This window comes from Sus scrofa, chromosome 9 (assembly GCF_054392235.1).
Source record: "Sus scrofa isolate SSC_HxYL_T2T_F1_AM1 chromosome 9, Sscrofa_HxYL_maternal_Yorkshire_Landrace_v2.0, whole genome shotgun sequence".
Taxonomy (NCBI): Eukaryota; Metazoa; Chordata; class Mammalia; order Artiodactyla; family Suidae; genus Sus; species Sus scrofa.
Window position 1 is genome coordinate 624,477 of NC_139391.1, and position 26,715 is coordinate 651,191.

At 49.2% G+C, this 26,715-nt stretch overlaps 1 protein-coding gene across 22 annotated transcripts in view; it reads left to right on the forward strand.

Annotated features, from left to right (window-relative positions):
* The first annotated feature begins 16,972 nt into the window (after positions 1 to 16,972).
* DENND2B (DENN domain containing 2B) overlaps positions 16,973 to 26,715 on the forward strand; it is a 143,065-nt gene continuing 133,322 nt past the window's right edge. For 10 of the 22 annotated variants that reach the window (XM_084974785.1, XM_084974794.1, XM_084974780.1 and 7 more), the window contains exon 1: positions 17,216 to 17,378. The gene's annotated coding sequence lies outside the window, so the exon portion shown is untranslated. Of the gene's footprint in view, positions 17,006 to 17,215; positions 17,515 to 26,715 lie in introns of those variants that run through there. The other 12 variants (XM_084974788.1, XM_084974784.1, XM_084974792.1 and 9 more) reach the window with 3 other exon arrangements.

Genomic DNA, 26,715 nt, shown 5'->3' on the forward strand with positions numbered 1-26,715 from the left:
CAGAAAAACAAGCAAACAGAAAAACCCTTTAGTTAAAAAACTGACTTTTTTAGTTCTTTGAACACATTTGTAACAGCTGCCTTGAAGGCTTTGTTAGGTCTAACATTTAGGCCCCTTCAGAGTTAGTTTCTAGTAAGTGTGCCCTCTTTCTGTATATGGGCCTCCCTTGCCTATTTATTTGTATGTCTTGTAATTTTTTGCTGCAAACGGAACATTTTAGATCAGGGGCCAACAAATTTTTTCTCTAAGGACCATACAGTAAATATTTTGGGCTTTGCAAGCTATGTGGTCTCTGTGGTGACTGCTGGCTCTGCTGCTGGAGGTTGTGAAAGTCGACTTAGACACTATGTAAAGAGTGAGTATAGAGCCTTTCAAAACCTTTCTGTTTGGAGTTCCCGTCTCGGCGCAGTGGAAGCAAATCCGACTAGGGATCCTGGGGTTGGGGGTTTGATCCCTGGCCTCGCTCAGTGGGTTAAGGATCCGACTTTGCCGTGAGCTGTGGTGTAGGTCGCAGACGCGGCTCGGATCCTGAGCTGCTGTGGCTGTGGCATCCGCCGGCAGCTTTAGCTCCAACTCAGCCCCTAGCCTGGGAACCCCCATATGCCGTGGGTTCGGCCCTAAAAAGCAAGCAAACAAACAAACAAAACTTTATGTTTACAAAAAACAAAAAAACAAAAACAGGCAATAGGCCATAACTGGGCCAAGGGCTCTAGTTTGCTGGCCTCTGTTTTAGATAATAGAGCAACCCTGGATTCTGACCTGCCCCCTCCCCAGGCGTTGATGCTGCTACTGTGGTTTGTTGGTTGTGTGGCAATTTGCTGGATTAAGTCTGTTTCCCTGCAGTGTGTGGCCACTGACATCTCTCCTTAGATTTTTTGTTTTAATTGTTTTTGTTTTAAACCTGACTTCCTGGGGATCGTCAGTGTAGTTAGCGGTCAGCTCATGGGTAACAGGCTGTTCTCAAATGTCCTGACTCGACCATTTGCTGGGCATTTGCGGATGGGCTGGTCAGGTCTGCTGTGACTCTTGCTTTCTGTACACGCAAGGCCTCCCTTTCAGCCAGTGTATAGCCCTGCACGCGGCCGCACCCGCCAGACCTGGTATGTGTGGGAGCTGCTGGAGGTCTGCTGGGGCTGTCTGTGCCCTGGATCTCGCTGCCATTTCCGGCTGGTCTGTTGCTTGCCCTAACCAGTACTGCCGTCTTGGCCAGCTGTAGTCTTTTTTTTTTTTTTTGTCTTTTTGTCTTTTTTAGGGCTGCAGTTGTGGCATATGGACGCTCCCAGGCTAGGGGTCTAATTGGAGCTGTTGCTGCCGGCCTACACCACAGCCACAGCCATGCCAGATCCGAGCCGCGTCTGCAACCGACACCACAGCTCACGGCCATGCTGGATCCTTAACCCACTGAGTGAGGCCAGGGATCGAACCTGCAACCTCGTGGTTCCTAGTCAGATCCCTTTCTGCTGCGCCACAACGGGAACTCCATTGGCCAGCTGTAGTCCTGATTTTTCCATAATCATTTACTACTTGTTGTCTAAGATCACTTGTTCCCGACAGTACTCTGGACACCAAATCAAGCCCTCACCCTCCAACAGTAGAGCTGCTGGTTTTCATGGCTCGCTCTGTCTTGAGACGCCCGCCACGTTGGAGTTGGGGGCGGGGGGTGGGAACATCCTTTGATGCCCACTTGTCTCTGTAAGAAAGGTTTAGCAGTAGTCGTAGTAGTTCTTTCTTTGTATCGCTGCACCTGTGCCGTAGGATGTGCCCAGGCCAGGGGTCGAATTGGAGCTTCAGCTGCAGGCCTGCATCGCAGCCACGGCAGCGCCGGATCTGGGCTGCACCTGTGACCTATGTGGGAGCGCATGGCCCTCCCTATCCTTGCCCCACCGCGCGAGGCCAGGGATTGAACACTTCCTCACAGAGAGCCAAACGGGGACGCTTGCTGGGTGTTTTTGGGTTTTTTAATGATGCTTTTTAATTTGCTGTGTACCTCGGGTTAATTTTCCAGGAAAAAAACCTTGAACTGATGGTTTGGACAGTTTCGTATCGTTTTTTGGGTCGATGGTTTGTCAGCAGCTTTTTAAAAGTTCGTGTATTGATCTTCCTGTTCCCTTCCCATTTTGTAAGCCTCCTAACCTTTTATAGTATAACTCTTAACTCTCTTAAGTTTTTCTTTTACAGATCCTTTTAAGACAGAATGTATGTCTGTGCCTGCCACCAGGGTTTCTTTACTTGTTCAGCAGTCACTTATGAAGCCTCTGTTTTGTGTTGATGTTTGGGTGTATTTCCACTCCCAGAAACTCTGACGAAAGGAGTACGAAGCCAGATTTCCAGGGTTCGAATTACACCAGCTCTAGAGAAAACTTGAGTTATGTTTCCTGGTCTACACTAAGTTTACCTCGTTATGATAATAGGTATATCTTATTTTAAGAAGGCTATTATTTTTAAGAAATGATAGGGTGACTGTGTCATTTTCAATTTACTCTTCACAGTCAGATGTTTATACCTTTCAGTTTTGTGCCCTTTCTGGTCACACGCCATCCCCTGCACACATTTTGTGGAGAGAGCGTAAAACACAGAGCTGTGTTTTTCGCTTTTTCCCGTGAGGCCCTGTAGGTACCAGGCAAAGCTGTCCTGTTTGGGGGGAAGGAGCACGCTGGGAGGAGGTTGGACGCGATAGCCGGGGGCCGTGGAATGTGGGGAAGGAGCCCCAGATCACGGTGGCTCGCGTGTTATCGGAGGTGCCCGGGTTGCAGGATGAGGCAGGCAGGGAGAGGTGCCACACTTGGCACGACTTCGTTCCTGGGGTCGGGGGGTTTTGTTCTGCGGGGTGGGCTGGGTGAGACTGGGCATCAGATGAGTGAGGCAGAGATGCCCTCAGGGCAAGAGGAGGTGGGTGGCTGGGATGGTGGGGGAATAGAACCGGTGGGCTGGGGACAGAGGAGGTGCAGCAGAGCTGATCAGCCTGTCCACAAGGCAGGCGATTTCTCGGGCTGATACCGGGTGTTCTGAACCACCCCTAAGACCCCATCATTCTTTTTGCAGTTTAAGAAAGTGCAATGAGGTGGGAGGATTATTTTAGTAAACGTGATAGGAAGATTTTTGCATCTGTTATCTGATACATGGTGGAGACAGAGGGAAATGTGCTAGAAAATATTTCAGACAAATAGCCTTAGGTCTGATCCTCTGACCAACCTGATTTTTGACTTGATTTTTACATTGACATCTCATGAGACACTGGACGCTACGTGCTGGCTTAGCGTCATTGCTAACGCTTATAAAATGAAGTGTTAGAACAAAAATTAAGAATGTAAATGTTTTGAAAAATGGATTCTACATAAATGCAAGGCGATCTTACTGTATGATGCTGAAACATTAAGAGCTGCTGCTAAATGGAAATTCCTCGCAAGATAAAGCTTCACCAAAATGATGATGAAAATTAAGGAAACGCTGAGATGTCATTTACCACAAAATTTCAGCAAGCGTGCACTGACTGTGTTTGCTGAACAGTGAGGTTCACGTGCATTGCACGTGGGGACAGATCAGTGACCCGTCAGAGGTCCTGAAGATTCCATCGTGTAAAATCCCCCGTGCCCTCTTCTGCCTCGTGTACGCACGATGTTAGTTAGACTCAGTACGTTTGCTTTGTAAGAAGTCAGAGGAGAAGACTTTTCCAAAAAAAGATGATCGTGTGTTTATCTGGACCCTCCAGAAGCATTTCCTGCCAGGCAGTTGACATGCAGCCTTGGCACAATTTCAGGAAACTGTTTGCTTCTGTTTACCCTTTCCAGATACAGCATCTCCTAGGAATGAAGAGGAGGAATCTCCTTTAACTTTTAAATTGTAGAAGCCTGCTTTATATAACACTTAGAATCTGCTCTTCATCCTACTAGAACAATGAGAATTCTTATGCCTTTAAAAAGAAAAATGCATCTGTTTTAGGAGTTCGCTAGCAGAAAAGTCAAAGCCTTAAACTGAGTTAACCCAGCAAAATGTACTTAGGATATTCCGTTCCCAGAAGACTGTTAAGATAAATCTCTTTCACAAAACTCAGTGCAATTATATCTGAATATGTCAAGCTTATTAAATGATGGGACAATTGTTAGCATTTCCGAAGTCTTTCTTCACGAAGGAAAAGAACCCAGCAGTGAGTTTGTTCAGAAGAGGATCCTCTACTTAGTTCATTTATGATACATATACATATATATATATATATATATATATTTTTTTTTTTTTTTGTCTTTTTGCCTTTCCTAGGGCCACTCCCGCGGCTTATGGAGGTTCCCAGGCTAGGGGTCTAATCGGAGCTGGAGCCACCGGCCTACACCACAGCCACAGCAATGCGGGATCCCAGCCGTGTCTGCAACCTACACAACAGCTCATGGCAATGCCGGATCCTTAACCCACAGAGCGAGGCCAGGGATCGAACTCGCAGCCTCATGGTTCCTAGTCGGATTCATTAACCACTGTGCCACGATGGGAACTCCCAATACATACATTTTTAAATAAAATTTCAGAAATATTTTCTAAAGTGAGGCATACTGTATTTAAAATAAATGACAGGAGTTCCGTGAGGATGAAGGTTTGATCCCTAGCCTCGCTCAGTGGGTTAAGGATCCCGAGTTGCCATGAGCTGTGGTGTAGGCTGCAGATGTGGCTCGGATTCTGCACTGTAGTGGCTGTGGTGTAGGCCGGCAGCTGTAGCTCGGATTTGACCCCTAGCCTGGGAACCTGTGGGTGCAGCCCTAAAAAGACAAAAATAAATAAATAAATTACAACTTTGATTTCTTTTAGGGATCCCATTTGTTTCTAAATGTTTTTTATGCTCGTAATACAGTTAGGAATGCAGGAACATATATATAGCTTTATTATAAGCCCAGAATGCATGCCATTTCAGTTAAGTGTAAATATACCTTTGAAGAAAAGAGGTGGTAAATGTATTAAAGATGAGAAACTTGAGATGCAGAAAGTCATAATAACTTGATGTACATATTGCAGTTAAATGTGAGCAAATTTAGATCCTTTCTGTACACTGTTGTTAAAAACTCATTCTTACTTACCTCCTCTGTCCTGCCAGATTGAGCTAAAAAGGACCCTAAAATTCTGTCCAGCCCCAAACTGTAGGCAACAATGGATGGGGAAGCAGGACAAGAAGCTGTGACGAGACTGAAATTAATGGCATGAGAATAGGTGGCAAGAGAATAACATTTGTGATCAGGCCTGGGCCAGGGATCCGGAATCAGGTAAGCGTTTGAGACTGGGAGCATACAGACCAAAACAAGGCCATGGGTCAGGATCTGATGGCCTCCGCATGGCAAGGCCCAGGGCAAGCAGCAGACCTGAGACCGAAGGTAAGAGACTGCTCTGCAAACACCTGCAGCCTGGGTAGACGGGGGATGCTGAGCACATGGCCGGGGCTTGCGGCCTCAAACTTAAGGTCTACCATTAGAATCTGCCCCCTTGGAATTTCTGGACAGCTCGGGTCTCTCACGGCCACCCTCCCTTTCACCTGCCATTTAGAAGTGTTCAGACTCAGTTGGCGGTCATGGCCCTGCTTCTGCACACGGACGCCGAGGTGAATGGCTCCCTGCTTTAAGGGAATCAGAACTCAGCACAGCTTGCTGAGGTCCGAAGAGTTCTGCCTGAGAGGCTGGAGTTACAAGGGCAAAAAGATGCAGCCCCCTGGGGTCACCCTGCAAAGGCTTATCTCGGTGTTGTGACTTTGGCTCCTTCCTTACGTCTTATCTCTGTCTCGAGACCGTGTTGACTCTTGGACTATGTGGCCCTGTGACCACCTGGTCACCGAGCGACGGCCTTAACCCAGTCCTGAGAATTTATACCACCTTAAATTTCAGGACTTCCAGCTGTGTATTCCAGAGGAGGTGGAGAATAGGAATCCAGAGTCGGCAGAGACAAGCAGAAGGACCGAGACAGGCTTTCTGTTAGGTAGTAGTTAGGAAACTAGATGCCCCGTCCTCCTGGCACAGAACTCCCCACCCTCCCTGCGCTGTCTGCGGGTAGGAAGCCCTGTGTGGGGGCTGCGTATTGAACTGTGGGCTCTGCGAGTGATGGGAGCAAGCGGATGGGAGGAGTGAGGGCTTAACTCCTGACACAGGCAGGGAGCCGAGTGCAGCTTTCGGATGTGAGGAAGATGGAACCTTACTGCCATATAGGAATATCCTAGAAAAAAACTCAGGCACAAAGAAATTATTGACCTGACCAAGGCTCTAGAACCATTCAGGGAAGCACTGGAAATGAAGTGTCTTCATTCCTAGATGTATGCTGCGCACACGAAGCAAACGGATTGTCGAGCTTCAAAACAGTGCTTAGCGCAGCGAAAAAAGGGTTTTTAAAATTAATACAGCGTTTGAGTAAGTGAAATTTTGAAGATGATGGAATCTAATTGATAACTTCCTTTAACCTGTGAATAATCTCCCTTTTCAAAGTGCTCATTATGTATAGTGGTGATTATCTAAAGAAAAAGCCTGAGATGAAAATGTGTTATAAAATTGTGTTCTTTGTTCAGCAAGTTAAAACAAGCTGGTCTGTAAGCAATTATTATCTTCATCAAAATTCCTAGCTCTAATGTTTTGGCTTCTTTGGCCCCGCACGTATGCCTTCTCAAACAACTGGATGGATTTAAAACACTTACAAGATGTTTGTGCCTGTATCTTAACGCAGCATCAGTTCAACAGGAAAAAGAAAAAAAATGTAAGGTTTTGGCATTAGGGCATAGTTTTCGAAGAGAAAATCAAACCCAAACTAAAGTAAACCAAAAGACCTCAGCAAGGCTTAAATCCCTACAGAGGAATGAGCGTTGTCTGTGTGGCCCTCCACGCAAGTGTCAAGGTGAGACACCTTTTCGTGGCTTAGTGTTTTAACAGACACTCCCTAAGCATTTATCATTCCATTTGTCAAGAAAATGGTTATTTTGTTATACTGTTTATTTAAATTCACTACCCGGGTAATTTTGGTCATCTCAGAACCAGACAGCTCCGCCTTGACTCTAACCTGTAGTCTGGGATTTCCCATAGAATTTTTTCAGTTACAGGTGCCTAGTCCCACCTCTAGAGAGTCTGGTCCAGACTAGGGCTTCCCTGGTGGCTCAGTGGGTTAAGGATCCCATGTTGTCACGGCTGTGGCAGGGGTCCGACCCCTGGCCTGGGAATTTCCGCATGCCAAGGGGTCGGCCAAAATGAAGACACCCCCCCCCCCAAACACCCAGAATATCCAGAGACCCCCTGGAGCAGAGCATTGCATCTTGAGAAGCTCTTCAGACGGTTTTTTTCCTTCTCAGAAGACGAGTATTTTATTCTTTACAGAAATGTAAAGAATTTAGACGATAACTGCCGTTCTCCTCGGGTGATTTCTGAGGCCACCAGAGTTGGGGACTGCTCTGGTTTCCGCTTTCCTCAGCACGTTGGGTCCAGAGCTGTTCTCCTCGAATGCACATCATGTCCCTCCTAAAACCCTGTCTCTCTACCACCTTCGGAATAAGATTCAGATTTCTTACCATTGTCCTCATGGCTCTCCTGGATCTTCCTCTAGTCAGTCAGAGTAGGCTGAGCGTACACGGCAGGAACAACCCCTGAAATGTCAGTGGCTAAGACAGGAAAAGCGTAATTTCTTGCGCCTGTGACACGTGCAGCACGGGCCGTTAGGGAGGCACTCTTGGTTTGGGTCGCCGGCGGCTCTGTTGCTCGCGTGGCTTGGGTACAGGTGGCAGGGGAGAGAGGCATGTGTGTCTTTCATCCACCCTCCATTTCTTTGGCCAGGAAGTGAAGTGCTGCTCCTGCTCACGGCCTTTTGCTCGAATAGTCCTGTGGCCCTGCCCAGCTGCAGAGTGACTGGACGACACAAACTGCTGAGGCCTGGGAAGGGTGTTGGCAAGCACCAGTTCTATGTACCACAGGCCCTTGGTCTACCTTTTGTTGTGGCTGTTGTTGTTTTTACACAAATTGAGGTGGAATTCATACAACATAAAAGTTAACCGTTTTTGGAGTTCCTGTTGTGGCTCAGCAGGTTACGAACCTGACTGGTATCCACGAGGATGTGGGTTTGATCCCTGGCCTCGTTCAGTAGGTTAAGGATCCAGTGATGCTGTGAGCTGTGGGGTAGGTCGCAGACACAGATCGGATCAGGTATTGCCGTGGCTGAGGTGTAGGCTGGCAGTTCCAGCTCTGATTAGACCCCCAGCCGGGGAACCTCCATATGCTGCAGGTGCAGCCCTAAAAAGTTAAAGGAAAATAAATAAAATAAAATAACATTTAACCATTTAATTTACTTATTTATTTAGCTGCACGCGTGTCATGCAGAAGTTCCTGGGTCAGGGATCAAAGCCTCGCCGCAGTGGTAACAACGCCGGATGGTTAACCATTAGGTCACCGAGGAACCATTTTAAAACGTGTAATTTGGTGGCATGAATCACACTCACAATGAGGTGCAACCAGTGCTTCTGTGTGGTTCCAACACTTCCATCCCCCAAAGGAGACCTTAGGCCCCTTTCTCCCTCCCCAGCCCCTGGCAACCCGAACCCGAACCCGAACCCTAGCACTGGTCTTCTTTTGGTCCCTCTGGATTTCCTTATTTTAGATGGTTCGTATAAATGGAATCACACGACGTGGCGACCTTTGAGTCTGGCTTCTTTCAGGTGCATAATGTCCCCTCCACATCGTGCAGGTGCGTTAACTCCCTTTTGTGGCCAGAGAGTGTTCCAGCATTTGAATGTGAGACATTTTGTTTCTCCGGTCGTCTGTTGACAGGCAGCTGGGGTTTTCTCCTTTCCGATTGCTGAGAACAGCGCTGCGTGAACTTTCGCGCACGAGGATTAGCGTGACCGTGTTTTCCGTCGTGAGGTGTGTACCCGGGAGTGATGGTGCGGGGTTACGGCGCGAGCGTGCATTCTCCTCTTTGAGGAGCTGCCCAGCCGTCCCCCCGAATCTGCCTTTTCAGCCTGTGTTGGTCTCGTCCAGAGCGGACGAGCCCCGGCTCCCAGCGCTGCAGTTTTCCTTCCAGGGCTGGGCAAGCCTCTGGCTGTGAATTATTTCCCCTTCTTTTCTGTCTGTGGAAATGGAAATTCTAGCAGTCATTCAAGACTCGGCCCGCCTCTCCCTCAGTTTTCAATAGGAATCTCGACGACTTCTGCGAATTCCTGTGTTTCCTCCTCTTTAAACCTCTTATTTTATTCTGACTAGCTGTTTAGATGCTCCTTCCTCACTAGATGTTAAACTTGCTTGTATGATGTGTTTGTCGTGTATTCCCCAGATGGAATCATTTCGTTGTTGATGTTTAATAAGTGCTTGTTGGGTAAATAAGTTAGTAAATAGCTATGGGTATCTCTTTACTGTAAGTTCTTTTTTTGCAAGTAATATGGAAAATGAACAGGAGATATTACAGTCTTCCAATGCTTACTTCAGGGATGCTTGTTGAGCAACATTCAGTGGACTTAGTGATGAGGGCAACTCATTCTTTCAATGTCTCCCAATCAGAAATTATCTTCCCGCCTCGGAGAGAGGGAAAAAGGACCGGTCCGCAGGACGGCTGCGTGAGGCTTGGCTCGCTCCGGGCTTCGTGAGCCTCTCTGAGCCTGTGCTTGTCTCTTCTCCGACTGGAGAGCTCCTGGCATCTCACCTCATCTCCCACAGGTCCAGCCCACCCGGCATCACGCGTCAGGCTAGCCTCATACTTTCTTTCAATAACAAATAGCCTTATTTATGGGAATAAAACCCAAACAATATTACAGAAGAAAAATGAACTGAACCTAGGTCAGACTGAACCTTTTGCCAGCTGACTCTCAGAAGGAAGCTTCATGTCCTGTGCTTTACCTTTCGAGTACCGTGGGAGGGAGAGTGGACAGCAGCATGTGATGCTTAGGCGAAGGGGGGAAATACTATGAAAAGGGATAAGCGAGGCACTTCCGTGCCGTTATCCCTCAGAGACTCTAACACACGAATAGCTTATCTGTAATTTTACCTTAAAATCCCAACGAAAACACGCGAGAAAGGAATAATCACTGAAATCCAAATGCGACCTACCAGCTTGACAAAGTTAATTTATATCCTGAAGGACAGGTTCTTAAGATCTTTCTTAACCCCAAACTTAGGTTAATTATGTCTACCAGGACTACTAAGTTAATTCCCCCCCATAAATTCTGTGTGGACATAAATAAAATGTTTATTTTATCCTGATATAAAATTGTTAGGTGGTGAGGGGAAAATATCGATTGTCTTTGTGTATCTGCAAGAAATTTCCTGCAGCTTTTCATTGTCGGCCAGTCCTCAGAAGGAACTATTCATTACAGAGATTCTTCGAGAAGAACATAAAAATCAGGCGGTCATTTACAGACAGATGTGGTGTCTTGTTGGCCACATTCTGTGTTAAGCGACAGCACTTTCAGCGGCTGTTTTGTGTGCGGAATTGCGCACAGGAAGACTCAGCAGCAAACTGGACGTTGAGTTCTGCCGACCCTCCCAGCGGACTGGGTCAAGCCGGAACCCTTAGCCCTGCTGGGAATGGTGATTTTTACCTTTCTTGAGATCATGAGCTTCTCTGAAAGTCTGTTACGGGATATGGATCGCTCCTCCCCAGCATGTATTACGCACACTGAAATAATTTTGCATTCGCCTTCAACATTTCTGAAAAAATATGTAAGAAACTACAGTGATTGTCTGAAGGGAGGAACTGGAGGAAGGAAGACGTCCTGTCGTCTCCTTTATACTGTTTTTAAAGGCTTTAAGCCGGGTCTATATCGTACACATGTATCTTATCATGTATGTGTATATTTTTTGGTCTTTTTAGGCCCACACCTGTGGCATGTGGAGGGTCCCAGACTAGGGGGTCGAATCGGAGCAGTAGCTGCCGGCCAGCACCGCAGCCACAGCCACGCAGGATCCAGGCCGTATCTGCAACCTACACCACAGCTCACGGCAACGCCGGATCCTTAACTGACCTGTGGTGTAGGCCGATGGCTACACTGGCCTGAGCCAGTGCGCAAGGCCAGGGATTGAACTCCTGTCCTTATGGATACTAGCTGGGGTTGTAGCTGTTGAGCCACACATATTTTAATAGAATATATATTTAGTCAGTTGTTATTATGGATTATTTTACTTGATTACAAAAATAGAAATGTAATCAATAGTTTCAGTGGCCTATTATTGCTGTTATGTTTGTCTAACAAAACATTGCTGGTTCCTCAATTTTATAATCTTCTTAAACTTTTTAAACGAGTATTTGGTAGGAATAATTTTTTAAAAACACTCAGTTTGAGGATTTTTTTTTTTTTCCTTTCAGAGGTAGGCTGTAACGGCCATTGTGCCCAAGTAAGTTGCTTATTCTTGGTTCTTTTCAGGAAGCCTGTTCGAATGTGTGGTGACAGAGGGGCTTTCTTCTTCTCCTCCCCCTTCTTCTTTATTTTTAGGGCTGTACTCGCGGTATATGGAGGTTCCCAGGCTAGGGGTCGAATCAGAGCTGTAGCCACCGGCCTACACCACAGCTCACGGCGATGCTGGATCCTTAACCCACTGAGCAAGGCCAGGGATCGAACCATGTCCTCGTGGATGCTAGTCAGAGCCGTTTCCCCTTCAGCACAAAGGGAACTCCAAGAGGGGCTTTCTTCTAAGGGAAAATTACCCTATGTATAACTGGCAAAGTAAAAATCCTGGAATTAACTTAGTCTTGTGTTTCTTGACCTTGGAGATTCTAATTCAGTAAATCTGGGACTGGAGCCAAATCAGCATTTCTGACAAGCTTCTTATCTGATTCTGAAGGGCGAGGAGGTGTGGGAATTAGTGATCTAGTACACACTGCTATGCTCTACCGATTGCAAAAGCTGTTTACAAGGACTCATGCTGCCGACTTGGTTACATCTGTAGGAACGTGAGCCCCATTCACCTTTTCAATGCCTGGAAAAGAGGAAAGTAAAAGCCCAAGGGAGGGTGAGGCCGTCCCTTTGCCCTGGCAGCTGTTTCTGAGGTCTGCCGGCCCCTGCAGGTTACAGGGGGAGGGGTTTCTGTCCAGACTGGCCCCAAATCTTCAAGCTTCTGGAGGAACATCCAGAGTGAATAAGAGGTGCTTTTTTTTTTTTTTTTTTTTTTTTTTTTTGTCTTTTTGCTATTTCTTGGGCCGCTCCTGTGGCATATGGAGGTTCCCAGGCTAGGGGTCCAATCGGAGCTATAGCCACTGGCCCACGCCAGAGCCACAGCAACGCGGGATCCGAGCCGCGTCTGCAACCTACACCACAGCTCACGGCAACGCCGGGTCGTTAACCCACTGAGCAAGGGCAGGGACCGAACCCGCAACCTCATGGTTCCTAGTCGGATTCGTTAACCACTGCGCCACGACGGGAACTCCAAGAGGTGCTTTAGAAATGTACTTAAGTTTAGGGAGAATGGAAAGCAGGATTCCATTAGGTAGTACTTGTTGAGGTTACGGATTCCTGATGAATAATTATTTTCTTTTTTAAATTCTTTTGCTTTTTAGGGCCATACTCGTGACATAGGGAGGTTTCCAGGCTAGGGGCTGAATGGGAGCTACAGCTGCCGGCCTGCACCACAGCCACAGCAACGCCAGAGCCTTAACCCACTGAGCGAGGCCAGGGATTGAACCCGCATCCTCATGGATCCTAGTCGGGTTCCCTCACTACTGAGTCACGAACAGAACTCCAATAATTACTTTCTTTTAAAAAAAATTTTAGGATGATTTTATTTTATTTTATTTTGTCTTTTGTGGGCCACACCCATGGCATATGGAGGTTCCCAGGCTAGGGGTCGAATTGGAGCTGTAGCCGCCGGCCTACCCCATAGCCACAGCAATGCCAGATCTGAGCCGTGTCTGTGACCTACACCACAGCTCACGGCAATGCCAGATCCTTAACCCACTGAGCAAGACCAGGGATCGAATCTGCAACCTCATGGTTCCTAGTCGGATTTTTTAACCACTGAGCCACGACGGGAATTCATTTTAATCTTTAGCATTTAAATTTACCTGTTTCAACAAAACATACTATTTTTATTCAAAATAAAAAAACTTGGGGTGTTCCCGTTGTAGCTCAGGGGAAATTAACCCAACTAGGATGCATCAGGATGCGGGTTTGATCCCTGGACTCGCTCAGTGGATTAAGGATCTGGTGTTGCTGTGGCTGTGGTGTAGGCCGGCGGCTGCAGCTCCGATTTGACCCCTAGCCTGGGAACCTCCATGTGCCACAGGCGTGGCCCTAAAAAAGCAAAAAACCCAAAAACCAAAAACCCATTGAAGAAGGAACTGCTATGCGCTGGGGCATATGACCTAGAAGAGGAAAAGGTCGTCTGGGCGACCACAGCCCCGTCGCCCGCCTTGCGGCTCAGCTGGCACAAGTGAGCCCTCTAATGACCACGTATCACGTTGTGGGCAGAAAGGGCACTAGGGGGATTGACTGCTCCATGGGCACGAGGCCTCATTCCTGAAAGACCGCCTCCAAATCTTAACCCCTTTGTTCCTTAGAGAAAAAAAAACATGCCAACGCAAAATCCATGAACCAAAAATCCAGACTACTCACTGTGCTTAAGTAAGGATTTAAAATAGCAAAAGGAAGTAAAGCCCTTCTCCGTGACGTCAGCTGCTATTTTGGTCCTAGCAAAACAGTTGAATTATAAGTCCCTCGAAGTTAAAATGTCAAACAGCCCCTCAGCTATATGATGTGCTGCCAGGCATCTGTGTGGAACATAACCACGTAATCAGAGGGCATTGTACTTCTCCCCACAAAGAGAACCAGCACTACTGCTTCTGAAGATTAGGGAACTTTCATTAGACTGAGAGAAGACAGGACGGAGGAAGCGGCTTGGGGGTGGAGGAGCTGTTGGGGAGGATGAAAGGCAGAGCATGCATACTCTCCAAATTAGAGCCAGGATGTTTACGCTCAGATCTTGTCTGGCTCTGTGCAGAGGGGACTGAATAATGGAAGCACATGGGAAAGCAAGTCTCTGAGATACATGGAACATCCCACGTTTCTCCTGCAAATGCTTCTCTTTGGGGCAATCTCTGCACATTTCTGAATATCTGTTGTGATTAAAATCCAAAGCCAGCTAATTCTAATTACTCCTCTCTCTGTTTTGTTGCTGGTATCCTTCTGAAAGCAGTTGTTTCATTCTGCTGTTTACGTATCTCTTGCCTCTGCAGGACTGTAACCTTGTGACGAGTGTTTTATTTATCTTTCATTTATTCAAAGAGAATATATTTGCTGTGCACCTTTTTCATGCTGGGCACTGTGGTAGGCACATAGGATGTAGTTTTTAGAAAGATAAACCTAGACTCTGGAGTTCCCATTGTGGCTCAGCGGTAATGAACTTAACTAATATCCATGAGGTTGTGGGTTTGATCCCTGGCCCTGCTCAGTGGGTTAAGGATCCAGTGTTACAGTGAACTGCCGTGTAGGTTGCAGACTCAGCTCTGATCTGGAGTTGCTGTGGCTGTGGTGTAGGTCGGCAGCTGTAGCTCTGATTCGACCCCTGGCCTGGGAACCTCCATATGCTGCAGGTGCATTCCTTAAAAAAAAAAAAAGCCTCAGACCCAGGCTCAGAGCTTGCATCTCCCGTAGCACCTCGTACACATTTGGCTTTTATCAAGTGACGTGGACATTAGGTTGATGCAAATCACTACATTAACACTATTTAAAGTAGCATTAAAAACATTTCATATGTTAGTGTCTCTAAAAATCTTTGGCCAGTGTTATGATTAACTAAATAGGGGTTCCCATTGTGGCTCGGCAGGTTAAGGACTTGATGTTGTCTCTGAGGATGTAGGTTTGATCCCTGGCCTTGCTTAGTGGGCTAAGGATCTGGTGTTGCTGCAAGCTGCAGCGTAGGTCACAGGTGCAGCTCGGATCCATTGTTGGCTGTGGCTGTGGCTGTGGCACAGGCTATAGGTGCAGCTCCAAGTTGACCCCTGGCCTGGGAACTTCCATATGCTGCAGGTGCAGCTGAAAAAGGAGAGAAGCAGATTACCTAATGCCGACATCAGTGAAGTTTAGACTCAAGACTGTATTTAGAAAAATTAAGGGACATTACTTTTTCTTTCTGAAAGAGGATCTCTAATTAAGGTTTTTCTTAGGAATTAAAAAAGCCCCATTCATAATTTGCAAAGCCTTGGCAAACAAAAAGAACAACTATCTGTATCTCGCTATTGCCCCCTTACTTGTCTTTAGCGCATGTGAGAGGCCCCAGCAGCTGCCAGGGGTGAAAGGAGTTAGTATCCTGGGTCTGAATAGAGAAAATCTTTTTTAAAAACTTTACGAAGTATAGTCGAGTTCCAATGTTGCGTTCATTTCTGCTGTGGAGCAAAATGACCAGTTATACTGCCTACATCCGTACTCTTTTTCATATGCTTTTCCATTCCGGTTTATCACAGGACAGCGAGTAGCCCTTCCTGAGCTGCACAGCAGCACCTCGTTTATCCACCCCGTATGCGCCAGTTTGCCGCTGCTAATCCCAGACGCGCAACCCTTCTCTCCCCAACCCTCACTACCCCTTGGCGACCACAATGGAGGAGATCTTGATGTCTTCCGCTGAGCTGGCTTTCTTCACAGGTGTCACTCGTAAGAGGAACAAGACTCTAATACAAATGCGAATAGTTCTGGAAGTGGGAAACCTAAGAACTTCCCTTCAGAGCTGGGGAGCTGCAGGTGGAGTCTGCCTAGAGCATTGTTAAATTATGTGGCCTGGGTTCGTTCCCTGAGGATTCTTCTGTGACTTCTCGTGTGGCTTGGGGAGGGTAGGGCCACCCTCACTTGAGGCTGGAGAAGGCTGGAGAGGACTCAGTCCATCCAGGTGGCCTCGGTCTCCTGCAGGGTTCAAGCATGTCAGTGAACTGGAGTAGGAGAAAGTCACTGTTAGATTTTGAGTTTGGAGTGAAACGTGTTTCAGGTTGTCTGTGTTTTCCAGTAGAAAAATGGAAACTTGGGTTTTCCTAACGTAGAACCAAGTCACAAAAGTTGACCTCTTTTTCACGCAGAGACAACTGGGTCCCATGGTGTGTAAGGCCTCCTGCTAGAGAGACCTAAGGTCTCCTCTGGCACCAGTATTACTGAGATAAAGTGTTAATACTGGTAATTCACATCGATGACTTTTTTGGCAAAGGAACAGCAGACGGTGAGTTTGGTTCTTGGAACTATTTCTATTGAACCATGAACAAGTTAAATTATTTCCAAGATGTATCTTAAACAGCCCATATTTTTGATGCTTGCCCTGGAGCTGAGTAAATATTCCTTTAGGATATGACAATTGAATTGGCTTGGCCTTAGAGTCTGTTTATGGTCATTCATACATGTTTGTTCCTTCAAAATGTAGCTAGGTTTGTGAACGTCAATTTTGTGCATTTCAGCATCCAGTTCCATTTAGAGTGATTTAGGGAATGAGCAATTAGGTGACGTGGCTTCCTCACATCCACTGAGTAGGTCCGGGTTTTGATTTTAAGTGAGTTGCATGATTCTTTTCCAAGTGGATGGTCCTACTGGGTTAACAGTTTCTTTCAGAATTCCACTGATAAATCACAGATTCTCACTGGCAGTATTCCATTGCTTCTTCTTGCATGCCACCCTTTTCCAGTTTTTGGCTTTGTAAGCTAATGGAGTATTTTAAACAAATTCTCAGGATCCCCTTAGAAGTCTCCGCTCAGCTCGGACGCCTTGGGACTCTAGCGCTCTCAGGCTTTTCGCTACTGCGGCCGCACCAAACGGAGCTTCTTGCGCTGCGCTTTTGGCTTTTGCAGGGATCCCGAGCCTCGGGCTGGGAGAACGGAAAGAGCTCGTCGTCGGTTAGTTGGCAGGCAGGCAGGCAGGCAGGCAGGCTGTAGAGGCAGCTTTTCCCAGACTCGCCCAGCTCCGGCTTTTCACGCAGACCAGCAGAGCCGCTTTTTTCCTCCAGTGATTGAAACCATCTGGACTGTAGGGGGGTCACGTGTGTATGAGAAAATGACATAAAGTTTCAGATCCCTCGTGCTTTGCTCCAGACCCAGACGAGTCTTGGTCGGAGGGTTCGAGGTGAGGGCCGGTCCAGCTGGGGGGCCACCTCCTCCTCCTCCTCCTCCTGCCCCCTCCCCCTCCCCACCCCGGCGCCCTCCCAGCCCCCTCGGCGCCCTCGCCGCGCGGCTTTCTGCTTCCCTCCGCAGCCTGCGAGCTTCCCCCTCCTCCCGGCTCCGCACCCCACCCGGTCCCGGGCGGAGGCACACCCCCTCCACGCCCCCGCCGCCCGGATCTGCGCGGCCTCCCGGCCCCGCTTCCAGCCCGGCGGCAGCCCCGGGCGCCGAGGCGCGCTCGCCCACCGCCCTCTCCCCGGCGCGGCTCCTCCTCCCGGCCTCGCGGCCCCAGCGAGCCCCCAGCCGCGCGAGCGCCCAGCCTGGCTGGGGGCGCCGAGGTGAGTGCGTCCCGGCCGCCGCCCCGGCGCCCCCGCCCGCTTGGCCGCCCGCGGCCCTCGCTCCCGGCCGGGCGGCCGCCGCCCTCCCGGCCCGGGTCCCGCTCCGCCCGGCCGCTCGCCGCGGGCTCCCAGCCCGGTGAGTGTCTGCGTCCCGGCGCCCGGCCTCTCGGGGTGAGGGCCTCCGCGGGCGCGGAGAGGTGGGCGGCTGCGGGCCCTCCGGGCGGCGGTGGCGAGCGCCGCTCTCCCGCTTCCCGGGCTGCGCCGGCGGGGGTGGGCGGCGGGCGGGGCCGGGCTGCGGGGCGCCGAGCCGAGACCCCGGCCCGCCTGGCGCGGGGCTCTCGGCGGGTCCCCGATGCCGCTCGTGCCTGGTCGTTTGTGTGCGGGGTCCCTCGAGACACACACACACACACACACACACACACACACACGCATTTCAAACAAAGGGAAAATAACTGCGCACGCTGTCCCTTCGGCAAATTAAACCGTGCTTACGATTGCCTGTGCTCTCCGGCCCTTCGGGTCTGAAGTGCACTGAGTATCTAAGGTGTATTATTTTTAAGTGACCCAAGGCTAAAGGAACGCACTTTAGCCAACACTTATGCTGCCTTATTAAAGAACTTAGTAGCTTGTAGAGTCGAATACACTGGGCGTCTTCAAGTGTTTCTAAGGAGATGGTGGGGTTTTCCTGGGATCTTAATGAGGATGGGTTATGATTGCTTGAACCTGAGTCAGACAGCCTCGCTGCGTGAGAGAACTCGCCTTCTTACTGCCGCATCCAGGGCTTGCTCTTATCCCCATGCAGGTGCTTCTGCTCTTTGGGTGGCAGAGTCTGGGCACTGGTAAGAGGTGGCTGGCCCATCTCCAGGCTGTTTTGAGCTGTCCTTATGTGCCCTCGCTTCAGCTGGCCGTCTCAAGGTAGGGCTGCAAGGGTAAAACCTAAGTGAGTCTAGTGGTTTTATTTTTTCTCCAAGTGTAATTCTAGAAGGTGAGTCCCTGCATTGAGGAGAGTTCAGAAAAAGGGTTTCCACAGGACCAGAAATAGTCTGGGTTCCAGAAGGCTCATCAGAGGTCGCAACCAGAATGGTCGTGGTGTGTCTCGGGCTGGTTTAAGGACCGCACAAAGCAAGAGCTGAAAAGGAGTGTGTTGAGTGCGTGGAGTGGAGAAGCCTCCTTGTGCTCCGCTGGCCTGCTTGGAGCCCCGGAAGACGTAGACCAAAGTCTTCAGGTTCCTTTACCCCCAAAATAGTATCTGACATGGGACAGATTTACTCACCTACAGGGGCAAGGTGGTGTTATCCAGTAATTGGGCCAGAGGGCAACCGTTTTTGGTAGACAACCTCAAGGCAACTGTATCTTCAGGGTATTTTTTACTGAACACTTAAAAATTGTGATTGGTGGAGTTCCCGTCGTGGCACAGTGGTTAACGAATCTGACTGGGAACCACGAGGTTGCAGGTTCGGTCCCTGGCCTTGCTCAGTGGGTTAAGGATCTGGCGTTGCCCTGAGCTGTGGTCTAGTTTGCAGACGCGGCTCAGATCCCACGTTGCTGTGGCTCTGGTGTAGGCTGGTGGCTACAGCTCCAATTCAACCCCTAGCCTGGGAACTTCCGTGTGCCGCAGGTGTGGCCCTAGAAAAGACAAAAAAAAAATTGTGATTGGCTTGATAGTTGATTTTTTTTAAAAAAAACTTTATCCTGTAACACTGTCCAGCTTTTAAAGATTTTTGAGAAAAGAAATGACGGGCAAAACTGTTTTTAGCAGATTAATGCGACATCTGTGTATAGGAATGTGACACGTGTCTCAGGTACCGTGTAGGATGTGGCTCTTAATTAGCAGGTTAAAGGACGTGACGTGGGCAGGATATCTGGCCGTGGGCATTCTTGCCTGGGGTTCTGCCCCCTTCGATGCCTCAGTTCACGGGGGAGAACTGGTGGCCCAGACCACGAGGCTGCCGGGGGTCAGAGAAGAGCTGGGTCCGCGTGGGTGAGCGTGGACGTGGCGTGTGCGGGTCGAGCAGCCCGACTGCTGCTCTGTCTCTTGTGTCCTCCCGGTGCTTCCCACTGCTTTGGTGACAGCCTTCGCGGGGGTGGAGGTCAGTGTTGGAATCGGGCAGAAGTCGATGTCCCCATCGAGGGCCACTGCCCGGAAGATCTCGTTTAGGTTGAGATGCCCTTTCCCCCTGGCAGTCCCTTGTTTCTCCAGCAGTTTTCACACTTGGTGCTAGCGCGGTGAAAATGAACGGACAGTACCTTTCCCACTGACGATCCCACTTGAGAGACAATGTACATTCATTTCCCTTCTTGTTATGGAGGCGCAACAGGACGCCTTTGGGGGGGTTACCGTGTCCTTGGGAGGGATAGGAGAGCCAGGATTTGGAGATGTGCTGGGCTCTTTCTCCTCAGCCGGGTTTCTCACCAGTGAATCGTGTTGTTCCGAGGTACAGCTGGGGCCCTTGAATGCCGGGTTTATAGCCCTTTGATTCTTTACAGATCACGGGCTCAGGAAGGGCAGCAGCTCGTGGAGCCTTTTGCTGGAATGTTTCCTCGATGAAAACCGTCCAGATTTCTTGCTCTTCCTTGTGCAAACCTCCAGACCTTTCCTCTGTGCGTGTCGGCGCTCCGAAGCCTTGTTCCTTGTTGGACAAGGAGGTTGCACAAAAAAATGGCAGCGGTCGGAAAAATCAAGTTTGACAACAAGAGAAAGTTTTCTTTTAATTCATGTTAAGAGCCAACCCTGTTTCTTTGTTTGTTGGTTTATTTTTTGTAGGATAAAAGAGTGCAAACCAAGATTTGATCTTCGTTCCTTTAACCGCCTCTTGCGGGAGAGCTGGCCCTACTGATTGGGGCTTTGGTGTGTGACAGTCTCACCAGCCCCTCTAAATGTGTCAGGATGTGACTCAGTTTGGGGTTTGGACCTCTGAGGAATGTGACCTCTCAGTGCAGGGGATCGGAGTCCAAAGATAGGGATTGAGGTTCCCGCTCTGCCACTGATTTAGACGTGTCTGGAATTGGACGTTGGAGAAGTGTCTTAACTCCGTTATCTAGTTCTTGCAGATCAGGGAAACCCCAGGACCAGCTGAGTTGGTGCCCTGAGCAGTCTTTTGGCTCCTTATCCCATTTTGTATCTAGTATCACAGGAAGGCCATTGTTTGATCTGTAGCCGGCGGTTAGAGATGAGAAAGGAAAAGCCTCCAGGGTTTCCTGCAGAGAAGGGCAGATTTCATTGTCAGCTGCCTGGTGGCCTTTTGGTGTGGATTTCTGTGAGAATGCTCTTGAGGTTTGTTTTGAGAGTCGGGGTCTCGAAAGAAGACTTTGGCAGTGCTCTTGTTTTAAATGTCAGAGATACTTGGTTGCATTTTCGGCTCGTTGCTCACACAGTTGTTAATGGCTTTATGTTTGGTACACATTTGTCATTTTTGTAATTTATTAAAGGAATGATTTAGATTTTCTGAGATAGTCAAAAGCTTACAGAAATAGGACCAGAACATGCTTTTGACACTCAGGTGTAACCTCCTAGTTTAGTAGAACCGTTTGACTGTTTTAACGTGCTCTACTCCAGATGCCCTTAAATCTCTCTCAAGAGACTTTACATCCTTTCCAGGAAATGTCTTCTGAGCTTTCCAGACTGATGCTCACGGGTTATCTCCTGGCAGTTAGCCTGAGTTTCTTTTAGTGTCTCTCTCTCTCACCGTGTCCTCATCCCTCTTCAGTGCGGCTGGTCACCGAGCGAACGGGTTGTCTCTCCTGGGTCCTCAGTCAGCTACCAAAGGTCGTCCCTTTTGCACCTGTCCCTCCCTTCCTTTGCCCTGGCTTAAATAAGCTGAACTTGCTCTGTTTTTTTCTTTAAGGCTTGCTTTGTAGACCTATGATTATGCTATGTTGTTTTACGCAGGAAGTCAGTATCAGAGAATGTAGGCAATTAGAGCTTTCAGATTGAAGGGAGCCTTTTGGTAATTGTGCCTTTTCTCTCCCCCGTCATAATGAGTAATTGTGAAACATATGTAAACTCTGGAGATGAGCTTTAAAAAAATATCACAACGAGAATTTTGCCCGAGTCTTCTAAGGACTTAGAAAGAATCCAGCCTTTGCAAGATTGCACTAAAAGTAACAGACTAACCCAGTTAAGGCGTTTCTAACTGTGTGGGGATCATTTGTTTAAACCAGAATTTAGGGCCCGAAGCAAATATGATGGAACTAATCCTCTGGGCCCTTCATTGATAGCATAAGAAAGAAAACTCTTTTTAGGGACCCCTGGTGATAAAGGCCGTGTGATTAGAATATGCTGAGGACCCTTGATGGTCAGTGTTCTGGAAATGACTTTGAGTGGACACGTGTCAGTGTTGGTGGCTTTTTGGCTTTCCTTGACATGAAGTTGGGATCTCAGGTGTTAACTTAGCTCAGGCCAGTTTTGAATATGGATGTTTTTAGGTCATTCTCCCTTCCTCCCGACTCTTCCCTTTCCTGGAGGCTGCCTAGGGCGGAGCAGAAGTCGCCTGTGATCAAGGAGTCAGTGTCTTGGGATGTTTTGTCAGACACTGGTCTTCAAGGAAGTGCTTTGTGTCACTGTCATTCACAAGCTCTTTCTGATGTTCGGGATTTTTGAAGATCTGCTTTGGAAAAAGCACTGGCTAGTGCTTTCGAGCATCTGTCCTCTTGTTTTAATGACTTATTTTTTCCATTATAGCTGGTTTACAGTGTTCTGTCAATTTCTACTGTACAGCAAAGTGACTCAGTCATACATACATATGTATATACTCCTTTTCTCACGTTATCCTCCACTGTGTTCCATCACAAGTGACTGGATATGGTTCCCTGTGCTCTACAGCAGCACCTTGTGGCTTACCCACTCCCAGTAAGTCTGCATCTTTTAACCCCAAACTCCCAGTCCCTCCCACTCCCTCCCCCTCGGCAACCACAAGTCTCTTTTCCAAGTCCATGAATTTCTTGTCTGTGAAAAGGTTCATTTGTGCTGTATATTAGATTCCAGATATAAGTGATAGCATATGGTATTTGTCTTTCTCTTTCTGACGGACTTCACTTAGTATGAGAGTCTCTAGTTCCATCCATGTTGCTGCAAATGGCATTACTCCTTTTTATGGCTGAGTAGTATTCCATTGTGTATATATACCACTTCTTCCTAATCCAGTCATCTGTCGATGGACATTTGGGTTATTTCCATGTCTCGGCTATTGTGAATAGTGAACGTAGGGGCGAGTGTGTCTTTTTCAAGGAAAGTTTTGTCTGGATAGATGCCCAAGAGTGGGATTGCTGGGTCGTATGGTGGTTCTATGCTCAGTTTTCTGAGGCACCTCCATCCTATCTTCCACAGTGGTTGTACCGGTTTACATTCCCACCAGCAGTGTAGGAGGGTCCCTTTTCTCCACACCTTCTCCACAAGCATCTGTTTTCTTATTGCTTTTCTTCCGTGAGCATGCTTAATGTTAGGTGTTTGATGAATCAATGAATGAGTAGCGATAAGAAATTAGATGCAAAGTAATTTTTGGATACCCCCTGCTTAGAGCACTGCTATGGGGAAGTGGCTGTTTATGTATCACTCTGGCTTCCGCTCTGGGTGTGAGATGACCCCGGCTAAGGAGGCTCAAGTGGGTGGGTGTTTTCTAGTGAGTCGCCAGGGCCTGGTCAGTTTCTTTGGCTGTTAGTCACCTGAGATTACACTTGCTGTTGCTGGTGCTGTCACTTGCATTAGGAAATGCCCACTGGGGTCAGTGGTAATGATTTTTGCTGGGAGAAGTTTTTCCTGAGAGTCTGGTCCTGCCCCTTGAGCCGGGGATGGGCTCTGGGGGCCCAGCCCGAAGCACTTCCACCCAAACCGGAGTGACGCTAACGACGGGATCCAGAGGGATGGCGGTTCTGAAATTTTGTGTTAGGATGGGAGGGGCATCCACGCCTCTTGCTTCTCAGTGGATGTTCGAATCTCTGCACGGAGACCTGGGAGTGAGCACAGCCAGCTCACAGCGACTAGGTAGTGCTGTATAGGGCGAGGAAGAAGGCGGAAGAATGGGATTTAAGGGTCACGTGTGGCTCGTTTGAGTCCTTAATGTCCAGTGAATCAGAAATACCAGCCCAGAGCGTTTCGTTTTGCCGTTTTTTCTCCACATCCCTGTGAAGTAGACTAGAATTTAGGACCAAAGTGTTTATTCAGAGGGTGAGAGCAGTCCTGGGAGATGGGCAGAGGCTACTTTGTATCTTAGGTCATTTTTAAAATCCCTAAGGTAGCTAAGTGGTCCAAATGAGTTGGAGAGAGCTTTGCTGAGAGCTGTTGATAAAATAACATGTAGCAGCCCTTTGGCTTTCTCACTGGTCTCTAACCCTGAAATAGACACTTTGGGAGCAGTTTCTGGGCTCAGCTCTGCCCACATCCACGTCGCCTGCATAGTTCCCACGTCCTGGTCCCTGGGGGGCCGGGGCGGGTCTCGGGATCTGAGCCTCACACTTGGGTGAAGCCACATCCAGAGCTGGTCCTGGAGGTTCAGCAGTGTTTTCTGTGGTTGTCCCCAGGGCTGGGGCTGTGGGGAGGCGGGGGTGGGATGGGGAAGAAAAACAGAGGGCAGATGGCTCTGTGGAAGCTGAATCAAGAAATACACTCTTAGAACTCTTCTTCCGCTCACTGACGTGCACCTTCGAGCTGCTGGAGACGCGTCCCTTGAGGTCATTTTATACGTATGGTAGCCACCGGAAGACCCTGTGGCCCCTGGACATGGGAGGGCAGGGAGGGGCCCTCCCCCTCCCAGGTGATTTTTTGGATGTGTTCTTGGCTTATCCCCATTTTCTTTCCCTCTTTTTCACCCAAGTTTTGATACTGTTGTATTTTAAGAATGTCTTGGGTTCAGTGTCCAGATTTTTTTGGGGCTGTGGGAACTGAGGATAGGGAGGCTGAGTATGCGTGTTGCTGGATGGGAGAGGCCTTTGTGCCTGGACAGATCTCCAGGAAGGAAGGGAGAGGAAGGTTCATAGACCACGCGTGAGGACTGGACGCCAGGAGGGAAATGGTGTGGCAGGTGCCCTGGCCGTTGGGACCGTCGCTGCCACGATGGACCTGACGGTTGGCTGATGGGGTTGTGCGGACGGTGTCTCCTCATCCACGTCACTCCTTGAGGAAGGAGATGATGTTTCCCCCAAGAGTAAGTACAGTACCACTGGCTTCGAAATGTTCCATCTTGGAGTTCCCGTCGTGGCGCAGTAGTTAAGGAATCCGACTGGGAACCACGAGGTTGCGGAGTCGATCCTGGCCTTGCTCGGTGGGCTAAGGATCCGGCGTTGCCGTGACCTGTGGTGTAGCTCACAGACACAGCTTGGATCCCGCGTTGCTGTGGCTGTGGTGTAGGCTGGCGGCTGCAGCTCTGATTAGACCCCTAGCCTGGGAACCTCCATATGCTGCGGGGAGCGGCCCTAGAAGAAAAGGCAGAAAGACAGAAAAAATTTGTTCCCATCTCTCTGATGTATCCACGTGTGAGTTGTGAACACCCTGGTGTGTGTCTGGCTCTACGCCAGGCATGATAGGGACACACAGGCGTGTGGGGATAAAACCCCTCTGAACTCGGACCATGTCATTGTTGCCTAAAGAACTACAGAAAGTATCCAATTATCAAGTTTTACATTTTTACATTGTGAGTCACAGGCAGGGCTTGGGGCCCCGGGCGAGGCTGAGGACATGCAGGCTGGTGGAACAGCCTGGGGTTGGCCGAGGCCCGTGGAGGCGTCCGTGTGCCCAGGGCTCAGCTCCAGCCACTTTCTCTCTCTCTGTGCTTTTCTTGGGCCACCTGGTGGCTCTAAAGCACTAGCCTTCGTGGCTGCTTCCTTGGGGCAGACTTGGCTCTGAGGGCTTTGCATGCCTTCGTCGAACCTTCCGACAGCTTCACGTCGAGGCTCCTGTCATCCCCACGTGAGGATGCGGAAACCCAGGGACAGAGAAACGAACGTTCCCGAGGGCCCAGAGCTCCTACACGGAAAAGCCCAGAGGTGCACTCAGATCCCTGGAGCCTGGATGCCAGGCTCTTGACGGTTCTGTTTCGCCTTCCAACCGCCCTGACTCCTCTCTCCTTGTCCTTTCTCGACATCGTAACCAGAGTGGACGTTCACCGCTAACGCTGGCCCTCACGAGGCGTCCTGCCCGTCACACGGGGAGGAAGAATTCGCAGTTCCCGCCGCGTCCTTGTGCGCTCTAACCCCAGCCCTTCCACCACCCTCCCCCTCCTCCCGGCTCTGCCCTTCGAGCCTCTGCCCCGCGCGCCCTGCACGCGGGCCCCTCTGCCTGAAGACGGCCGGCAGGTACCCTCTCTTCTCGTCGGCGTCGGGGCTCCCGTGCACCTCGTCCTGAGGCGTTCCCTGACCGTCCTTTGCAAACTCGTCAATCCTTAATCCTTGCTTTGTCTTCCTTCCCGAACTTACGTAACATACTTGCGTGCCTTTCCCTATCTGCTTTTACAAAAATAAACACCATGAGGTTAGGGAGTTGGTCCATCTGTTTGCTGGTGTCTTTCCTTTTGCGAACAGGACGTAGAAAGTTTCCTTTAAACATTCGTTCAGTGACCAAGTGGTGTCGTGCAGTGGGTGTCCGTGTGTAATGTGACTGCTTGGCATGTGGAACAGTGGAGAGGGCAGGGGAGGGATCGTACAGGCCTAGGTCTCCCCTGACTTCACGTGTATTTTACCAAGGCTTTGCCATGATATCTGGCCAAGAAAGTGCTCAGAAGATCTTGGTTGAATGAATTTGATTTGTTTTTGAATTCCAGATGGAGAAAGAAGTTCAGAAAAAGAGTCGGGTACATGAGAGTGCTTAGAGAAAATTCTGGGAGGACTCGTAGACTTTGAAGGAAGGATAGATTTGGCTGCTCATAGAGGAATCCTAGTGTCATTTTTTTTTTTTTTCTTTTTAAAGCTGGAAGGTCTATTAAGATGATCTGGTTTGGGAGTTCCCTGGTGGCCTTGTGGTTAAAGGATCCGGCATTGTCACTGCAGTGGCTTGGGTCATTGCTTTCTTGTGAGTTTGATCCCTGGACTGGGAACTTCCGCATGCCATGGGCATGGGGGAAAAAATCTCGTTCCGTCTTTCCGATCGTGGAGAGGAGGGAGATGGAGCTCGGAGCGGCAAAGGCCTTCAGCTGGTTTGTGTCAGAGCCGTGCCTGGAGTCCAGGTGTGTCGGTCCCTGCGTGGTCCGCTGTCCTCTCCGCGCTGTGAGAGCGAGACTGCGGTGGACATCAGGCCCTCCCGGTTGATCCGAGGTTGTGTGCGAGATGCAGGGGAGCCGGGGAGCCGGGCGAGGGAGGACCGGATCCTGGAGCGTCCTGATGTCGTGGCGGGAGGAGTGTGAAGATGCCT